We start from the raw sequence: 18,506 nt of genomic DNA, 5'->3' as shown, positions 1-18,506 counted from the left end.
GCCCAGGCTCTTCCATGGCTTGCAGTAGTCTGCAGCATTCGTTTTATTCCTTGCCCACTTGCTGCTACGTCGAACTTTCGTGGTGATCGTTGGGCAACGTCTTCCATGGTATCTGCAACATAAACTTTCTTCCCACAGTATTCCTGAAAACCCAAAAACAAACTTAAAGAGCATAATAATAATAACTGTTCTTACAATTATTCGAATAAGTCTTGGTCGCTTTAATGAGGGGTGGGACAGGCCTAAGCCTTGCGACACCACACACCCTATAAAGGTACAATCACGGTGTTAAACAGCATCAACTAAGGATAAACTTCAACTACCTTTGCTGTCAGAACTTTCTGAATGCAAGCTCTTGCTTGCCCAACAAACAAACATCAATATTTCTCTTGAATACAAATATAGTATTTTTCAGAATCACAATGTTATGTTTTACTGCATGAAGTTAATCACCTTCAGAAACTGAATGTCCAGTTCGCCCATGATCCAACAGCTGAAAATACTTTATTCTGAAGGGTGTCTCCTTGAATTGTGGTGTTTCCCAGCTTTTATGTCAATTTTTTGTCACAAATACTCTGAAAAAAGCTGACATCCATTCTTTTCCAATCCCTAATTTACCAAATGAAAAAATACTATTTATCATAGATCAATCTGTAAGCCAAGGACACGTTTTTATATCAGGAAAATTGAAATTTTCTGTTATATTTCCTATCAACTAGTTTAATGTGTAAGTTTGGTGTGAATTGCTCATCCATCTAAAGAAATCCAGCTTGAAAATGGTTTGTCGTCTAATTCGTGAAATAAAGATAGGAGTGTTCCCTCTGGACAAACCATAATATGATTAGTCACAAATGCACTCCCAAATTACACCACTAATACAGTTTAGTTAAATAACGAAATCTCACAGCTGAGGTAAGTCCCAGCCATGTTCCTACGACACATTACTGCCTTCCGGCTGCCACGTATATATGAGAGGCTATTTCTAGGAGCCTCCTCTGAACTGTTTGTCTGTGGCATGTTATAACACAGTAAATTCTCAACTTGTGGATGAATTGAATGAAACATACAGAACTTACTTATTTCAACACATTGTTATAGTTTACCTGTAATAGTAAGTTTTCTTCAAAATTTTGAATACACTTGAGTGACCAGTGGCCATTTAGAAAAACTCAACTAATTTTGAAGTACCAAGTGACTGGCCCTCCTAAGTGTGCCCCTGCTAAGATCTGAACCAACTGTGGTAATGTGGCATGGTTACAGAATGCATTAAGGACTGAAAAAAGAGCTAATGGCTGCGACAGTGTATCATTCTGAAAGTTTAGCACCTCCTGCATTCCTCCGAATTTGAGCTTGATTGATAGGAAGCAGGGAATTAAAGGAGGTTTTTGAAACTAAAAACAAAATTGTTTTACTTTGGGAGAAACAAAATCAACCAAAAATAATCACTGTTTAAAAGGACATATCTTAGAGTGTGAAATCCAAATCTGCTGCTGGACAACAGTCTGTACAGTGTTGCTCCACTCCCCTACATTGTGGCATGCTTAGAATGCTGCGCACAGGCTGGTTGTTAGGTTGTCCCACTCGATTGTGACCCTCCTGATGTCACCCAAAGTGTCAGTGCCATTCATGCTCGATACACTGCAAGATTAAACTGGTCCCAACCATACTCAACCATATCCATATCAGTAGACACCATAGGTCATTCGATTAGGTTGACTCCTGTCTCCTGCAGCAACTTCATTATGTGAGTTAACGAGCATTTCACTCTCATTTAAGTATATGACCTAAAAGTCAGCCTTCAGGAATTGTGAAACACACTGTCGTCCAGGTCTGTGTGCCATGGAACGCAGATTTGCCTTGAGATGAGGTAAAAAGGCATTGCATTGGCAGAGCTGCCATTTGTACTCTGGTGATTCATGTGAAAAGGTTTCCAATTTGATTAAGGCCACACGATGGGATTAAGACTTTGAATGCAAATTGGTAGTTGGAGTTAAATGTGTGGGACATTCAATATTGGAAAGTGTTTCTGAATTAAATATTCAGAGATCCACAGTGTCAAGTTGTGCTGAGGATACCAAATTTCAGGCATTACCTCTCACCATGAACAGCACATTGGCCGACATCCTTCACTTAACGACAGGGAAGAATGGCGTTCGCATAGTCAGTGCTAAGACAGGTGACACTGTGTGAACTAACCACAGAAATAAATGTATGATGAATATATACATTAGAACAGTGTAGTGAAATTGTCATTAATGGGCTGTGGCAGTAGATGACCAACTCAAGAGTCTTTGCCAACAGCATATCACCACCTACAGTACCTCTCCTGGGCTCATGACCATAATGGTTGGACCCCTGACTGGAAAGCCATGGCCTGGTCAGAAGAGTTCAGATTTCAGTTTGTAAGAGCTCATGATAGGGTTAGTGTGGCACACATACCAAGAATCCCTGGACCCAGGTTGTCAGAAACGTGTTGTGCACGCTGGCAGTGATTCTGTAATGAAGTGGGATGTGTTTACATGGAATGGTCTGGGTCCTCTTGTATGTTTGCTTGGAGACAATATGCAGCTGTTGATGGACTTCATGTTCCCAACCAAAAATGGAATTTTTATGGATAGCGACACATCACATTACTGACTCTCAACTGTTCGCAATTGCTTTAAAGAACATGCTGGACAGTACACATGAACAATTTGGCCACCCAAATTGCCCAGTAGTATTCCATCGAACATTTATGGAAAGTAATAGAAGTCAGTTTGTGCACAAAATCCTGCATTGGCAATACTTCAGCAGTTATGGACAGCTATAGGGACAATATTGCTCAGTATTTAAGCAGGGGACTTCCAGTGACCTATTGGGTCCATGCCATGTCAAGTTACTGCACTGTGCCAGGCTAAAGGATGTCTGATACTTCATTAAGAGATATCCCATGACTTTTGTCCCCTCAGGTTATGAATAGCTCAAAAGAGCATTTGACATGTTCACTGACTGGAAATGTTAAAAGCTGCATTTTCAAGTTCATTGTTGGAGGCAAGTGCACTCTACCAAGCTGCCCTGATAATGCAATTTTAATTGTATCTTTGTTTTCCAAGAGTCTAAACATTGCAGTTCCTTGTGGCCAAGAGTATCAAGAAAGAGGTGGTCCTCCCACTCCCACCACCCCATGTGTACACTTTTTTATTTTGTTAGGAAAAGAGCTAAACCTAAAAATGTCTGTTTTAAACACTGCATGCCTTTCATGAGCTGTGGGTTATATTTCCCACTAAATGCATTTCTTTATAGTGTTTAAGGGCATGTGTATTACCACTTCCGTGCACTCGTGGCATCTAATGACAGTCCACTGTACTACCTGTAGTTTGTCTATTGTGAAACATAGCCTTCAGGACAGTGGGAAGTGTGGTTGTCACCCAAGAAGTTTCTGGGAGGGGCTTAGGAAGCATACTTACCACCAACCTAAGGGTTTTCCAAAGCTTTTTGGGAATATGCCTTTCTGTCTGTCTGTCTGTCTGTCTGTCACCTTGGGATAGTACACTGCACCAGGTGTATGAAAACTGTTAAAACAATGTGCTTCTGTTTATTGTGGGGTCACTACTGGTATCAGAACACGTTGGTTTGCTTCTGCTATATACATTGTGAGCTTTATCAGCTCATAACTTTATTGCACGGTGAGGTTGCTAAGATTGTTTTCACATTGTGCTAAGTAAACCTTAATATTGATAACAAATATAATTTGAAAATTAGTTTTATAATTTATGGTTTGTATCACCATCATTCATCATTTTTTTAGCAAAATGTTGAGGCATTTTTGTATGAAGAAATACATGCCAGGAGAACTGGAGTTGCTGTTCTCACTACCTGGTGATCCTGAAGACTCGGAAACAGAAAGTGATAAAGATAGAAAAGATGAATTTGTTTGACAGTGTGCAGAACCCTGACCACAGTTTGATACTTATAATCGGGAAAATGGTTCCTGTGCAATGGGCACTGAGATTTCTAGTGATAGTACCATACGTGCAGAAGAGCCATTGGCAGAAGAGGAATGGTCAGAGAACACTGCTGTTTTTGACTTGCTTGCTGTTGATCCACAACAAGAACCTGTTGTCAACCACCAATTGACAAAACACAGCACTGAGAAAGAGTACTTCCTCTCCTTATTTACAGCTGAGATGCTGGAGCACGTGGTTTAGCAGGCAATTTGTATGTGCAGAGCAATCCTAACAAAAACAGTAGTCTGGCCAGACGGTAACAGAGGCAACAAACAACTGGACAAGTTTATCTGTAGACGAGCTACAGGGCTACATTGGAATGAACATCTTGATGGGTGTTGTTGTTGCCAAGAGTGGTGTGCTACTGGAGTTCAGAACCTGCTCTAGGTTAGCCTTATATATCTCAGCTTAAGACATACAAACATTTCAAAAAGTTGTGAAACTATTCATATAAATGACATTACACTGAATCCTCCAAGAAGGCACTCAAACCATGATAAACTTCAAAATGTCAGACCTCTGATAATCTTCCTGAACAACATAATTCGTAAGCCATACACTGGCAGTAAGTTATTGGCCATGGATGAAAACATGATACATTTCAGGGCAGATATTGCTCAGGCAGGACATGCCTCTGAAGCCAATCAAATGAGGATACAAGGTGTGGTGTTTAGCAGACTAAGACAGGCTAGATCACAAATTTGTTAGTTACACAGGAAAATTAGATGATGGTTCTGGAAAAAATCCTCGCAAGAATGTATAGTCATTAGCCTTACTGAAGACCTGAAACGTAGTAAGTGTGGTAGCATTTCACAATTTCACCATTGTGAATCTGTTGAACAGTGGCACCCCCAAAGCAAACAGGGACAGGCTACCTCGAATAATGGAAAAGAAATGTTCCATGAAAAGATAATTTCACTTCTAGTGAAAACATGGTATTGCAGGTATGAAATAGATAAACAAACCTGCCACTATTCTCACAACTTTCAACAATTCAAGACACCACATTTGTCTCAAGGAAGAGTAAGGATAGTACTGCCAGAAATATTACTTGATCAAAATCTGTTGAAACATACAATAATATAATGGGAGGTGTAGATCACTTCAATCAACTTAGAGAACACTAAGCAATTGGTATATGTTATCGTAAGTGATGACATCACATTCTCTACTTTATACTAGACACAGCAATTACAAATGCATTTACATTGTACAAAACTAATACAGGAAAGGATTCGAAGATCATTTGAACTTTCAATTTCAACTCACAAAACAGTTCATAGATGGCTTCACATCCTGCACAGAGAAAGGCAGCCCACTAACTGCTAACAAAGAACACCACTGTACTAAATGATGTTTGACTGGCAAAAATAGATCATATGCCTATTTTGGGAAAAACATTGATACTGTGCTAAGTGTTCTAAAAAAGTTCAAGACAAGGCAATGAAATACATATGCTGCTCCTGCAAATTGCCTCTGTATAGAAAAATGCTTCTGCCAGTTCCATGGAAAATAAAGATTGACAGCCATTTGAACATTTGTTTGAGAAAGAAATATTACTTGCAATCTAGCATTAAATTGCTTGTATTGAATACAAACCACTTGTAAACTTGAAATGTAATTATTTTTTAAAATGGAGTGAAAGAAAACATAAACAAAAGTATGAAATATTTTTTTCATGTAATGGCAATAAACAGCAGCTCACAAAAGGGATGTGGGAATCCATGTATCACCGTAGTTTCAATACCTCAAAAAGGTGCTGTGGTGATATATGTACCACCACTGTTTTTTGTCCTAAATCACGAAAGTAAATTTATTAAAAAAATTTTGTCAGTTGATCTCAATTCTAATAGGAGAGAAAAAAATATCTTCATTGAGTTGCTACAAAAAATGCGCCTGTGAAAGGGTTAAAGGACACAGATAATTCTAAGAGCATCCAAAAGATTTATACTCGCAGCTTTACTTTGCCTAAAGTTTGGAAGGTAGGAGACGGATACTGGCAGAAGTAAAGCTGTGAGTACCGGGCGTGAGTCGTGCTTCGGTAGCTCAGATGGTAGAGCACTTGCCCGCGAAAGGTAAAGGTCCCGAGTTCGAGTCTGTCGGGCACACAGTTTTAATCTGCCAGGAAGTTTCATATCAGCGCACACTCCGCTGCAGAGTGAAAATCTCATTCTTGTGTGAGATGCTTTTGTGAAAGTAACAGAATGATTTTACACAAATGGGCTAATTTTAAATTTTGAAAAATCACAGCTCATCCAGTTTTGTAATGTTAGTAGTAGCCCACCTACTAGCAATAAGAAATAATATAGTTCTGAGAAATTAGGTATACAAATTAATTGGAACTTGAACCGGATAATCTATATAGTAGACGTATTAAAAGTTTAGGTTTGTCTACTTTTGCCATAAGAATAATTGACCACTTTGAGGATATAAAAAGCAGTAAGTGAACATATTTTGCAGTTTTTCATTCACTGATATTTCATGGCATATGGGATAATATTCTGGTGTAACTGCTCATGTTGGCATAAAGTATTCATTGCAGAAAAGGAGGTAATTAGTAATATGTTTGGGGTTCACACTTGTACATCTTAGAGGGATCTCTCTATGCAGCTGATGGAAATACACTCCTGGAAATGGAAAAAAGAACACATTGACACCGGTGTGTCAGACGCACCATACTTGCTCCGGACACTGCGAGAGGGCTGTACAAGCAATGATCACACGCACGGCACAGCAGACACACCAGGAACCGCGGTGTTGGCCATCGAATGGCGCTAGCTGCGCAGCATTTGTGCACCGCCGCTGTCAGTGTCAGCCAGTTTGCCGTGGCATACAGAGCTCCATCGCAGTCTTTAACACTGGTAGCATGCCGCGACAGTGTGGACGTGAACCGTATGTGCAGTTGATGGACTTTGAGCGAGGGCATATAGTGGGCATGCGGGAGGCCGGGTGGACGTACCGCCGAATTGCTCAACACGTGGGGCGTGAGGTCTCCACAGTACATCGATGTTGTCGCCAGTGGTCGGCGGAAGGTGCACGTGCCCGTCGACCTGGGACCGGACCGCAGCGACGCACGGATGCACGCCAAGACCGTAGGATCCTACGCAGTGCCGTAGGGGACCGCACCGCCACTTCCCAGCAGATTAGGGACACTGTTGCTCCTGGGGTATCGGCGAGGAACATTCGGAACAGTCTCCATGAAGCTGGGCTACGGTCCTGCACACCGTTAGGCCGTCTTCCGCTCACGCCCCAACATCGCGCAGCCCGCCTCCAGTGGTGTCGCGACAGGCGTGAATGGAGGGACGAATGGAGACGTGTCGTCTTCAGCGATGAGAGTCGCTTCTGCCTCGGTGCCAATGACGGTCGTATGCGTGTTTGGCGCCGTGCAGGTGAGCGTCACAATCGGGACTGCATACGACCGAGGCACACAGGGCCAACACCCGGCATCATGGTGTCGGGAGCGATCTCCTACACTGGCCGTACACCTCTGGTGATCGTCGAGGGGACACTGAATAGTGCACGGTACATCCAAACCGTCATCGAACCCATCGTTCTACCATTCCTAGACCGGCAAGGGAACTTGCTGTTCCAACAGGACAATGCCTGTCCGCATGTATCCTGTGCCACCCAACGTGCTCTAGAAGGTGTAAGTCAACTACCCTGGCCAGCAAGATCTCCGGATCTGTCCCCCATTGAGCATGTTTGGGACTGGATGAAGCGTCGTCTCACGCGGACTGCACGTGCAGCACGAACGCTGGTCCAACTGAGGCGCCAGGTGGAAATGGCATGGCAAGCCGTTCCACAGGACTACATCCAGCATCTCTACGATCGTCTCCATGGGAGAATAGCAGCCTGCATTGCTGCGAAAGGTGGATATACACTGTACTAGTGCCGACATTGTGCATGCTCTGTTGCCTGTGTCTATGTGCCTGTGGTTCTGTCAGTGTGATCATGTGATGTATCTGACCCCAGGAATGTGTCAATAAAGTTTCCCCTTCCTGGAACAATGAATTCACGGTGTTCTTATTTCAATTTCCAGGAGTGTATTACCACAGCCTCACAGTACTCTTACTCACATATATCTGAGTTTGGGATTAACAGATATTCTGAAGGACAATACTAAAAGGAAAAATGATCTGCATTTACCATTTAATGAATTTTCTGTATATAAAGGGATGTAGTATGCAGTTGTAAAATTCTTTGACGAGTGAGATTTCTGGCAGATTCAGATTAAAGAAGTTTCTCCTTAACTACTTCTATATGATAGAGGAATTCTTGATAGGTACAATTAGTACATATGCAGGAAAAACTATAAATGAGAAGCATGTACACACACACACACACACACACACACACACACACACCCCTTTGTCTTTGCTTTAAAGTAGTATTCTATTGTTGTTAAGTCAACATACTACACATCATAATATTTATACAACCTATGGAACAACTAACTTGGTTATATTAAGACACTTTGAATGACGAAGTAAAATGCCGCTGAATGCATTATTGATACTGTACAGAAGTAATATTTTGCCAGCTCATTTTCCTCGCAAGGCAAATATTTGCTATTTAAAGTTCAGAGATGTGTTTTCATTTAATGTAGAAAAATTCTTGAGCACAGTGTGTAGGATAATTTATAAGCAATGTTGGAGTTTCTTGCTACGTGTTCTTTGAAGCATTATCCTGATGGGCTATCAAATAGTTACGTTAAATAAGGATTTGCTTAAAAATGGTGTATTACTAACACATAGTGATCAGACCCTGCTGAACTGCAATAATCTGAACCTTCTAGTCTGTTTAGTGTGACCATGAATTCAGACAAAAAATAAATTTGCACTGCAAACACTTGAGCTGTATTCTGTGGCAGTTTTCTGTGGAAATCAAAGTGACACAACACTTGCACACCCTAAATTTACTGTGCTAAATGAAGGAAAAAAGAAAAATCCAGAAAATGAAGTAACCGGCAGAGGAACAAAGGTAGTTTGCAAGGAATGATTTGTCACTTTGAGTTTAGCTTAACTCCATTAACTCATGATATAGATGCTTAAATTTCAGCCTTTACTGCTGTCGGTCGCTTTCACCAATGTTCCAATAATAGCTTTGTCATTTTTCTTTTCGCCCCACAAATGTGATACTGTAGTTTTATTCTATTGTACTTTCAGAACTTAAGTAACTGGAACATTAACTTTTCATCATTTGTTCCAGGTTAAACAATCACATTTCCTGATCTGCAGTGTCTTTCCTTGTGTGAGTAATTTGTATTTTGATTTGGTTGGGTAATGGGTAAAACAAAATGACAGCTTTCAGATAGTGTAAAAATTGATGCTTTTAAAAGACAATAGGAAAAACTGAATTGTTTTTTATTTTTATTGACACCCTTATTCCATATCTGGGCAATTCATTGTTAAGATATTGACTTTTCCTAATTCTAAAAATCTAACATAGTTTCAAAAGTGCATATCTGTTACTCTAATGGGAAAGAATCAGTTCCACATTTTGGTACACACTGAAAATGTTTCCAAACCATGCCATTCATCTAATAAAAAAAAAAAGCTTTGAAGACTTCAGTGCTTCTGATTTTGGTGTGCCAGAACACATTTAATACAGGATGATGGACCAATCTGAAAATGAGATTTCCTTTGGTTGCTTTGAAAAGATAGGTTTCTTCCACACATTTGAGCACTGAGCCATTGAGACTTTAATTTTCTATTAAAGACATTGTATGAATTTCCTGCACAGGAAAAATGTGCAGAATCTGTATACTTTATTTTCAGGCAGTGCATGAACACTTTGCCAACAGTGTTGTTTTAAGAGTTAGTTAACATTTCATCGAAAGTTGAATAATGAACGTAATCTAAAAACCAGTGTAAAGAACACTTGTTGTCACTGTACCATTGAATGTTCAATATAAACATCCAAACTAATCACAGTGGAAACTCCAGGTTAGATTGTCAACAATGTGGGGGGAAAGATAGATAGCTTCTTACTGTAAAGATGACACATTAAGTTGCAGACAGGTACAATTAAGACATATACCCAAAGCTTTTGGCCACAACCTTGATTAGAAAAAGAATCGCACACCACTCACTCTCAACACAAGCAAGCACACATCATGTGCCTGTCTGCAACTTGTCATCTTTACAGTAAATAGCAATCTCTTTTCCTACTCTTTTTCACTTGCCAACTTGAGATGATTGAAGCTTAGCCAGAGCCAAATTTTTAAGTATAGACAAACTCCACCAGAACTGAACTACTTGTCATACAGTCAATCAACATGAGTTAAATTTCTATTCTTCTCTTTACACCTGCCATTAGGATTGTCTTTTAATTTAATTTTACATTCAAAGCAACATAAGACACATATTCACTGCACATATTTTTAATGGAACAAGAACTTATGGGAAATACAAACGATGGAAACTCCAGTTGGAATATCAACAAAATAAGGAAAATATAGTGCCTAATCACCATAAAGATGATATGAAAATTTTCAGACAGGTGCAATGAAAAGACACCTCATTCATTCCCACCTCACACATATGTGATAGCCATCTCTGGCAGCTTGGACCACAATCCTGTATTCACCTGAGCAGAAGTCCTGTTCCTCCTGCAACTGAACTTCATTAATTCCTACTATATCTAACTTCAAGCCATTCATTTCCCTTTTTCAATTTGACCTACCTGTGTCATTAAGGGATCTAACATTCCGCACTTATCTATAGCATGTGTGTTTTGTTTCTCTTGATGATGTTATCCTGAGTAGTCCCTGTCTGTAGATCCAAATGAGGAACTATTTTTACCTCCGGAATATTTTAGCAAAGAGGATGCCATCATACAATAAAGCTGAATGCCTTTGGGAAAAGTTCTGGCTGTAGTTTCCCCATGTTTTCAGCCAGTCATCCAGTCTGTTACCCCCGAAACTACTGAATAGGCTGCTGCTCTTCAGGAACCCTAAATTTGTCTGGTCTCTCAACAGATAGCCCTCTGCTGCAGTTGCATCTGTGGTATGGCTATCTGTATCACTGTAGCATGCAAGCCATCCCACCAGTGGCAAGATGATAAATACATGGTTCCATAACTTACGTAACAAAAAATGCAAAAAGTCTAATGAACTTTGTACATATTGCCAAAGGGATGGAAATACAACTAAAAAAAGTAAACTGTTATTAAAGTTGGTAATAAGCTGAAATTCGTTGACAGAATCTGCATTGGCACAGTGTTCATTGGGGAAATGGTTCTGACATCTGAAATGTTTTTGGTGTTAGAGCTGCACAGCTATCACCAAAACAATACAATTAACACTGCGGAGAAGGGCAGCAATGGGTGGAAAGTGGAATTACATGAAGAGTTAACCAACTGGTAAACTCAGATAGCAACTCTCCAGATCAGATGGCCATTGAATAAAACACTGGTGAACACAGTTGAGGCATGTGCATGTACTCCTGGGCTACACCCTAAGGTGTATGTTGGTTTTCAATGGAAAACAGTTCACCTGAAAAAGAATAGATTGACTAATTGGCAGCTGGAAAAAGGAATATTGCTATGGCAAATTCTATTCAACAAATTAGCAAGTGTAAGCTGTAAAAGTGTGTCAATTCATCACAAATGGCATCTGCAGAGCAGACATGTCGATTCTGTGACATCTTTACAATGTAAGAATTTCGTACTTTGGGTGTCGTAATTGAGCACATCGCTTATTTCCAGTACTGACGTTTCCTTGCAGAGTGGGTGTATTTATCAAGGTCAACTTCCCTGGAAGAACACTACTACTCCCATACAGAATGACTAAGAATCAATTTCCCTCTAGCAGTGCAGAACAGTGTTAGATTTTTGTAGACTTTCTTTTGTATTATTAGTAACTCATATTTTTCCATGTAGAGTGAACACTGGAAAATATACACCTTCTCCCATGTGTTTCTGCGCACTGCGCGCCCAGTGATACATAGGGCGAGTTGCGGAAGGATCAGTATAACTTTGCGTCTTTTGATGAAGAGAGATTGGGAACTCACCTGCTTGCACATGACTGTAAAACTGTACGGAGCAGGAAGTGCATTATCACAATCAGGCAATGTGCCTCCCCTCAGCCTTCTAAAACACACACACACACACACACACACACACACACACACACACACACACACACACACACACACACACCTCATATCACCACTTATTCCCTAACATTTAATATTTGTTCTTAATCCATTTAATTAAAGAATAAACATCAAGCTTAGACTTTAAAACACTATTTTCAGTAATTGTGGTTTTCCTATTCCTTGTGGAAACCATTAGTCTTACTGAAACTATGAATAGGACCTTGTCTGTAGGCAGTTTTAAGTAGTTTACCTTGTACTGAGAGATAGTTTCACTAGAAGCCACACTTTCAGGAATATTCAAGAAAACAGTGATGTGCGTCTCTCCACCCCACCCCACCCCACCCCACGCCAGTGGTCAGGATTTTTAGTAGGTTCTCCCTGGTACTCCCACCTACCTGTACAAAATTTTTTTTTCCTCCATAATTTTCCTTTGTTCACCAAATTATTAGGGAACTATCGTGCCATGTGTAGCAGACTGCCGGCAGCACACCAATTTCAGCTGTGTTTAGAGTGGTGCCGTGAGCAGGCAGCATGGACTACTTATCAGTGGAACTGTATTGTGTTCAGTCGTGAACTTGAAAGGAGGCAAAACACAAAACGAGGGTTGGTACCTGGAATGTTAGTACTGTGCTACTACAAGAAGGAAAATTAGAAAACCTTAAGAGAGATGGAAAAGAATCATAAGGACCTCGTAGGAGTTACTGAGGTAAGATGAAATGGATGTGGAAGTTAGTCAGATGAATATGTATTGTACTACTCTGAAGGAGAAGTAAAAGGCATGAATCGAGTAGGAATGATTACGAGAAAGGAATTGGGTAACTGTGTAGAACATGTAGACTACGCAAATCACCGGGTTTTTGGTGTAAGGTTAAAAGGAGCACAAAAAGATTTACTGATTGTCCAGGTGTATATGCCAACTTCAGAACATGATGACCAAATTCTATGGTAATGGGAGACTGGAATGCCATTGTGGGGAAAGGGAAAGAGGGAAACATAGTAGGCACTCATGGTCTTTGAAAGAGAAATGATAGAGGTGATGGCTAATTGACTTCTGCAGGGAAAGGCAGCTGATAATAGCAAATGCATAGCCCTTTATTCACACGAAGTAATTGCCGCTATCGAGAGGGGATCTCAAGCTGATCTCAAGCTGATTCCGTATTTCTAGACTTCAGGAAAATTTTGACACGGTTCCTCACAAGTGACTTCAAATGAAGCTGCGGGCCTGTGGGGTAATGTCTCAGTTGTGCGACTGGATTCGTGATGTCCTGTCAGGAAGGTCGCTGTTCGTAGTAATAGACGGCAAATCATTGAGTAAAACTGAAGTGATATCAGGTGTTCCCCAGGGAAGCGTCCTGGGACCTTTGCTGTTGCTGATCTATATAAATGACCTGGGCGACAATCTGAGCAGTTCTCTTAGGTTGTTCGCAGATGATGCTGTAATTTACCGTCTAGTAAGGTCATCAGGAGAAAGGAAACTGGCGTTCTATGGATCGGAGCGTGGAATGTCAGATCTCTTGATTGTGCAGGTAGGTTAGAAAATTTAAAAAGGGAAATGGATAGGTTAAAGTTAGATATAGTGGGACTTACTGAAGTTCGGTGGCAGGAGGAACGAGACTTTTGGTCAGGTGAATACAGGGTTATAAATACAAAATGAAATAGGGGTAATGCAGGAGTAGGTTTAATAATGAATAGGAAAATAGGAATGCGGGTAAGCTACTACAAACAGCATAGTGAACGCATTATTGTGGCCAAGATAGATACGAAGCCCACACCTACTACAGTAGTACAAGTTTATATGCCAACTAGCTCTGCAGATGATGAAGAAATTGAAGAAATGTACGATGAAATAAAAGAAATTATTCAGATAGTGAATGGAGACGAAAATTTAATAGTAATGGGTGACTGGAATTCGAGTGTAGGAAAAGGGAGAGAAGGAAACATTGTAAGTGAGTATGGATTGGGGCTAAGAAATGAAAGAGGAAGCCGCCTGGTAGAATTGTGCACAGAGCATAACTTAATCATAGCTAATACTTGGTTCAAGAATCATAAAAGAATGTTGTATACATGGAAGAATCCTGGAATACTAAAAGGTATCAGATTATATAATGGTAAGACAGAGATTTAGGAACCAGGTCTTAAATTGGAAGACATTTCCAGGGGCAGATGTTGACTCTGACCACAATCTATTGGTTATGAACTGTAGATTAAAACTAAAGAAACTACAAAAAAGAGCTAATTTAAGGAGATGGGACCTGGATAAACTGACTAAATCAGAGGTTGTAGAGAGTTTCAGGGAGAGCATAAGGGAACAATTGACAGGAATGGGGGAAAGAAATACAGTAGAAGAAGACTGGGTAGCTTTGAGGAATGAAGTAGTGAAGGCAGCAGACGATAAAGTAGGAAAAAAGAGGAGAGCTAATAGAAATCCTTGGGTAACAGAAGAAATATTGAATTTAATTGATGAAAGGAGAAAATATAAAATTGCAGTAAATGAAGGCAAAAAGGAATACAAACTTCTCAAAAATGAGATCGACAGGAAGTGCAAAATGGTTAAGCAGTGATGGCTAGAAGACAAATGTAAGGATGTAAAGGCTTATCTCACTGGGGGTAATATAGATACTGCCTACAGGAAAATTAAAGAGACATTTGGAGAGAAGAGAACCACTTGTATGAATATCAAGAGCTCAGATGGAAAGCCAGTTGTAAGCAAAGAAGGGAAGGCAGAAAGGTGGAAGGAGTATACAGAGGGTTTATACAAGGGCGATGTACTTGAGGACAATATTATGGAAATGGAAGAGGATGTAGATGAAGACGAAATGGGAGATACGATACTGCGTGAAGAGTTTGACAGAGCACTGAAAGACCTGAGTCGAAACAAGGCCCCCGGAGTAGACAACATTCCAGTAGAAGTACTGACAGCCTTGGGAGAGCCAGTCCTGACTAAACTCTACCTTCTGGTGGGCAAGATGTATGAGACAGGCGAAATACCCTCAGACTTCAAGAAGAATATAATAATTCCAATCACAAAGAAAGCAGGTGTTGGCAGATGTGAAAATTACCGAACAATCAGTTTAATAAGCCATAGCTGCAAAATACTAACACGAATTATTTACAGACGAATGGAAAAACTAGTAGAAGCCGATCTCGGAGAAGATCAGTTTGGATTCCGTAGAAATGTTGGAACACGTGAGGCAATACTAACCTTGCGACTTATCTTAGAAGAAAGATTAAGGAAAGGCAAACCTACGTTTCTAGCATTTGTAGACTTTGAGAAAGCTTTTGACAATGTTGACTGGAATACTCTCTTTCAAATTCTAAAGGTGGCAGGGGTAAAATACAGGGAGCGAAAGGCTATTTACCATTTGTACAGAAACCAGATGGCAGTTAAAGAGTCGAGGGGCATGAAAGGGAAGTAGTGGTTGGGAAGGGAGTAAGACAGGGTTGTAGCCTCTCCCCGATGTCATTCAATCTGTATACAGAGCAAGCAGTAAAGGAAACAAAAGAAAAATTTGGAGTAGGTATTAAAATTCATGGAGAAGAAATAAAAACTTTGAGGTTCGTCGATGACATTGTAATTCTGTCAGAGACAGCAAAGGACTTGGAAGAGCAGTGAACAGAATGGATAGTGTCTTGAAAGGAAGATATAAGATGAACATCAACAAAAGCAAAACGAGGATAATGGAATGTAGTCAAATTAAATCGGGTGATGCTGAGGGAATTAGATTAGGAAATGAGACAAAGTAGTAAAGGAGTTTTGCTATTTAGGGAGCAAAATAACTGATGATTGTCGACGTAGAGAGGATATAAAATGTAGACTGGCAATGGCAAGGAAAGCGTTTCTGAAGAAGAGAAATTTGTTAACATCGAGTATAGATTTGTCAGGAAGTCGTTTCTGAAAGTATTTGTATGGAGTGCAGCCATATAGAAGTGAAACATGGACGATAAATAGTTCGGACAAGAAGAGAATAGAAGCTTTCGAAATGTGGTGCTACAGAAGAATGCTTAAGATTAGATCGGTAGATCACATGACTAATGAGGAGGTATTGAATAGAATTGGGGAGAAGAGGAGTTTGTGGCACAACTTGACCAGAAGAAGGGACCGGTTGGTAGGACATGTTCTGAGGCATCAAGGGATCACAAATTTAGCATTGGAGGACAGCGTGGAGGGTAAAAATCGTAGAGGGAGACCAAGAGATGAATACACCAAGCAGATTCAGAAGAATGTAGGTTGCAGTAGGTACTGGGAGATGAAGAAGCTTGCACAGGATAGAGAGAGTAGCATGGGGAGCTGCATCAAACCACTCAGGACTGAAAACAACAACAACAACAACAACAACAACGTCATCCGAAGACCAGTATCAGTTGCAAAGCGATTTAGAAAAGATTTCTGTATGGTGTGGCAGGTGGCAGTTGACGCTAAATAACGAAAAGTGTGAGGTGACCCACATGAGTTCCAAAAGAAATCCGTTGGAATTCGATTACTCGATAAATAGTACAGTTCTCAAGGCTGTCAATTCAACTAAGTACCTGGGTGTAAAAATTACGAACAACTTCAGTTGGAAAGACCACATAGATAATATTGTGGGGAAGGCGAGCCAAAGGTTGCCTTTCATTGGCAGGACACTTAGATGCACCAAGTCCATTAAAGAGACAGCTTACACTACACTCGTTTGTCCTCTGTTAGAAAATTGCTGCGCAGTGTGGGATCCTTACCAGGTGGGATTGACGGAGGATATCGAAAGGATGCAAAACAGGGCAGCTCGTTCTGTATTATCACGTAATAGGGGAGAGAGTGTGGCAGATATGATACGCGAGTTGGGATGGAAGTTATTAAAGCAAAGACGTTTTTCGCCGCGGCGAGATCTATTTACGAAATTTGTCACCAACTTTCTCTTCCAAATGCGAAAATATTTTGTTGAGCCCAACCTACATAGGTAGGTATGAACATCAAAATAAGAGAAATCAGAGCACGAACAGAAAGGTTTAGGTGTTCGTTTTTCCCGCGCGCTTTTAGGGAGTGGAATGGTAAAGAGACAGTATGATTGTGGTTCGATGAACCCTCCGCCAAGCACTTAAATGTTAATTGCAGTGTAGTCATATAGATATAGGTGGAAAAACGGGCACCAGAGATGCAATCCAGGTTCTGTTTACAGCATCATGATGGTCGCATCCGTGATTGGCGACATCGCGGTGAACGCACATTGGAAGCGTGTATTCGTCATTGCCATACTGGCGTATCACCCGGCGTGATGGTGTGGGTTGCCATTGGTTACACGTCTCGGTCACCTCTTGTTCGCATTGACGGCACTTTGAACAGTGGACGTTACATTTCAGATGTGTTACGACCCGTGGCTCTACCCTCCATTCGATCCCTGCAAAACCCTACATTTCAGCAGGATAATGCACGACCGCATGTTGCAGGTCCTGTACGGGTCTTTCTGGATACAGAAAATGTTTGACTGCTGCCTTGGCCAGCACATTATCCAAATTTCTCACTTATTGAGAACGTCTGGCCAATGGTGACGAGCAACTGGCTCGTCACAATACGCCAGTCACTACTCTTGATGAACTGTGGTATCGTGTTGAAGGTGCATAGGCAGCTGTACCTGTACACACCATCCAAGCTCTGTTTGCCTCACTGCCCAGGCGTATCAAGGCTGTTATTATAGCCAGAGGTGGTTGTTCTGGGTACTGATTCCTCAGGATCTATGCACCCAAATTGCATGAAAATGTGATCACATGTCAGTTCTAGTATAATATTTTAGTCCAATGAATACCCGTTTATCATCTGCCTTTCTTCTTGGTGTAGTAATTCTAATGGCCAGTAGTGTATTTGACAGTGTCCGGCATGCAGTAAACAGTTATTTTCTGCGTTTCTCGACAGAGTAGCCACAAAATTACTGGCCAACCACAGCTAGCAAGTAAGTGGTACATCTCGCACTTGCACTGCGTCGTAATTCAAACATTCGGCGACTGCGGGGGAGGGAGATGTGAAATCGGCGTCGAAAGGCTGGAAGTGATGGCGTGTTAAGTCTTATGTACTATAAGCAAAGAATTTTGTTCCGCTTATTCGGAATTGCTTGAAATACCGAGGACTATCTTAAGATCTGCTGGGTGCAGCATTGAGCGCTATTTTCATGCACTTAGATATCCGGACAGACGTTCTGATATTATTCTATTGTAAGCAATGAAAAGTAACGCTAGAGCAGACACCTTAACCAGCATAATTTCGAAGCTGCTGTATTTCTCCCGCTGTTGTGATCAGTCCTTGAGGTTATTGCCTGTGCACTGACAGATTGCGCTCTTCAGGATTGAGTTTTAGAACGAGTAAGCGCACTGTATACGAAGTTTCACCGGCGCGGATTTCCTGTGGCGGCATTTGGAGTATGACAGTAACCGGATTAATGGCGAGTAAACTAAT

General features: G+C 40.9%; 1 protein-coding gene across 6 annotated transcripts in view; it reads left to right on the top strand.

The window, feature by feature from the left end:
• LOC126337131 (synaptosomal-associated protein 25) overlaps window positions 1-18,506 on the top strand; it is a 352,176-nt gene that overhangs the window by 34,541 nt on the left and 299,129 nt on the right. For 3 of the 6 annotated variants that reach the window (XM_050001443.1, XM_050001440.1, XM_050001441.1), the window contains exon 2: window positions 9,195-9,236. The exons of the other annotated variants lie outside the window; for them this stretch is intronic. The gene's annotated coding sequence lies outside the window, so the exon portion shown is untranslated. The remainder of the gene's footprint in view (window positions 1-9,194; window positions 9,237-18,506) is intronic. 6 annotated transcript variants of the gene reach the window in all.

Source organism: Schistocerca gregaria, chromosome 1, assembly GCF_023897955.1.
Source record: "Schistocerca gregaria isolate iqSchGreg1 chromosome 1, iqSchGreg1.2, whole genome shotgun sequence".
NCBI lineage: Eukaryota > Metazoa > Arthropoda > Insecta > Orthoptera > Acrididae > Schistocerca > Schistocerca gregaria.
The sequence above is the reverse complement of the archived record's forward strand: the minus strand, read 5'-3'. Positions and strand labels throughout refer to the sequence as shown.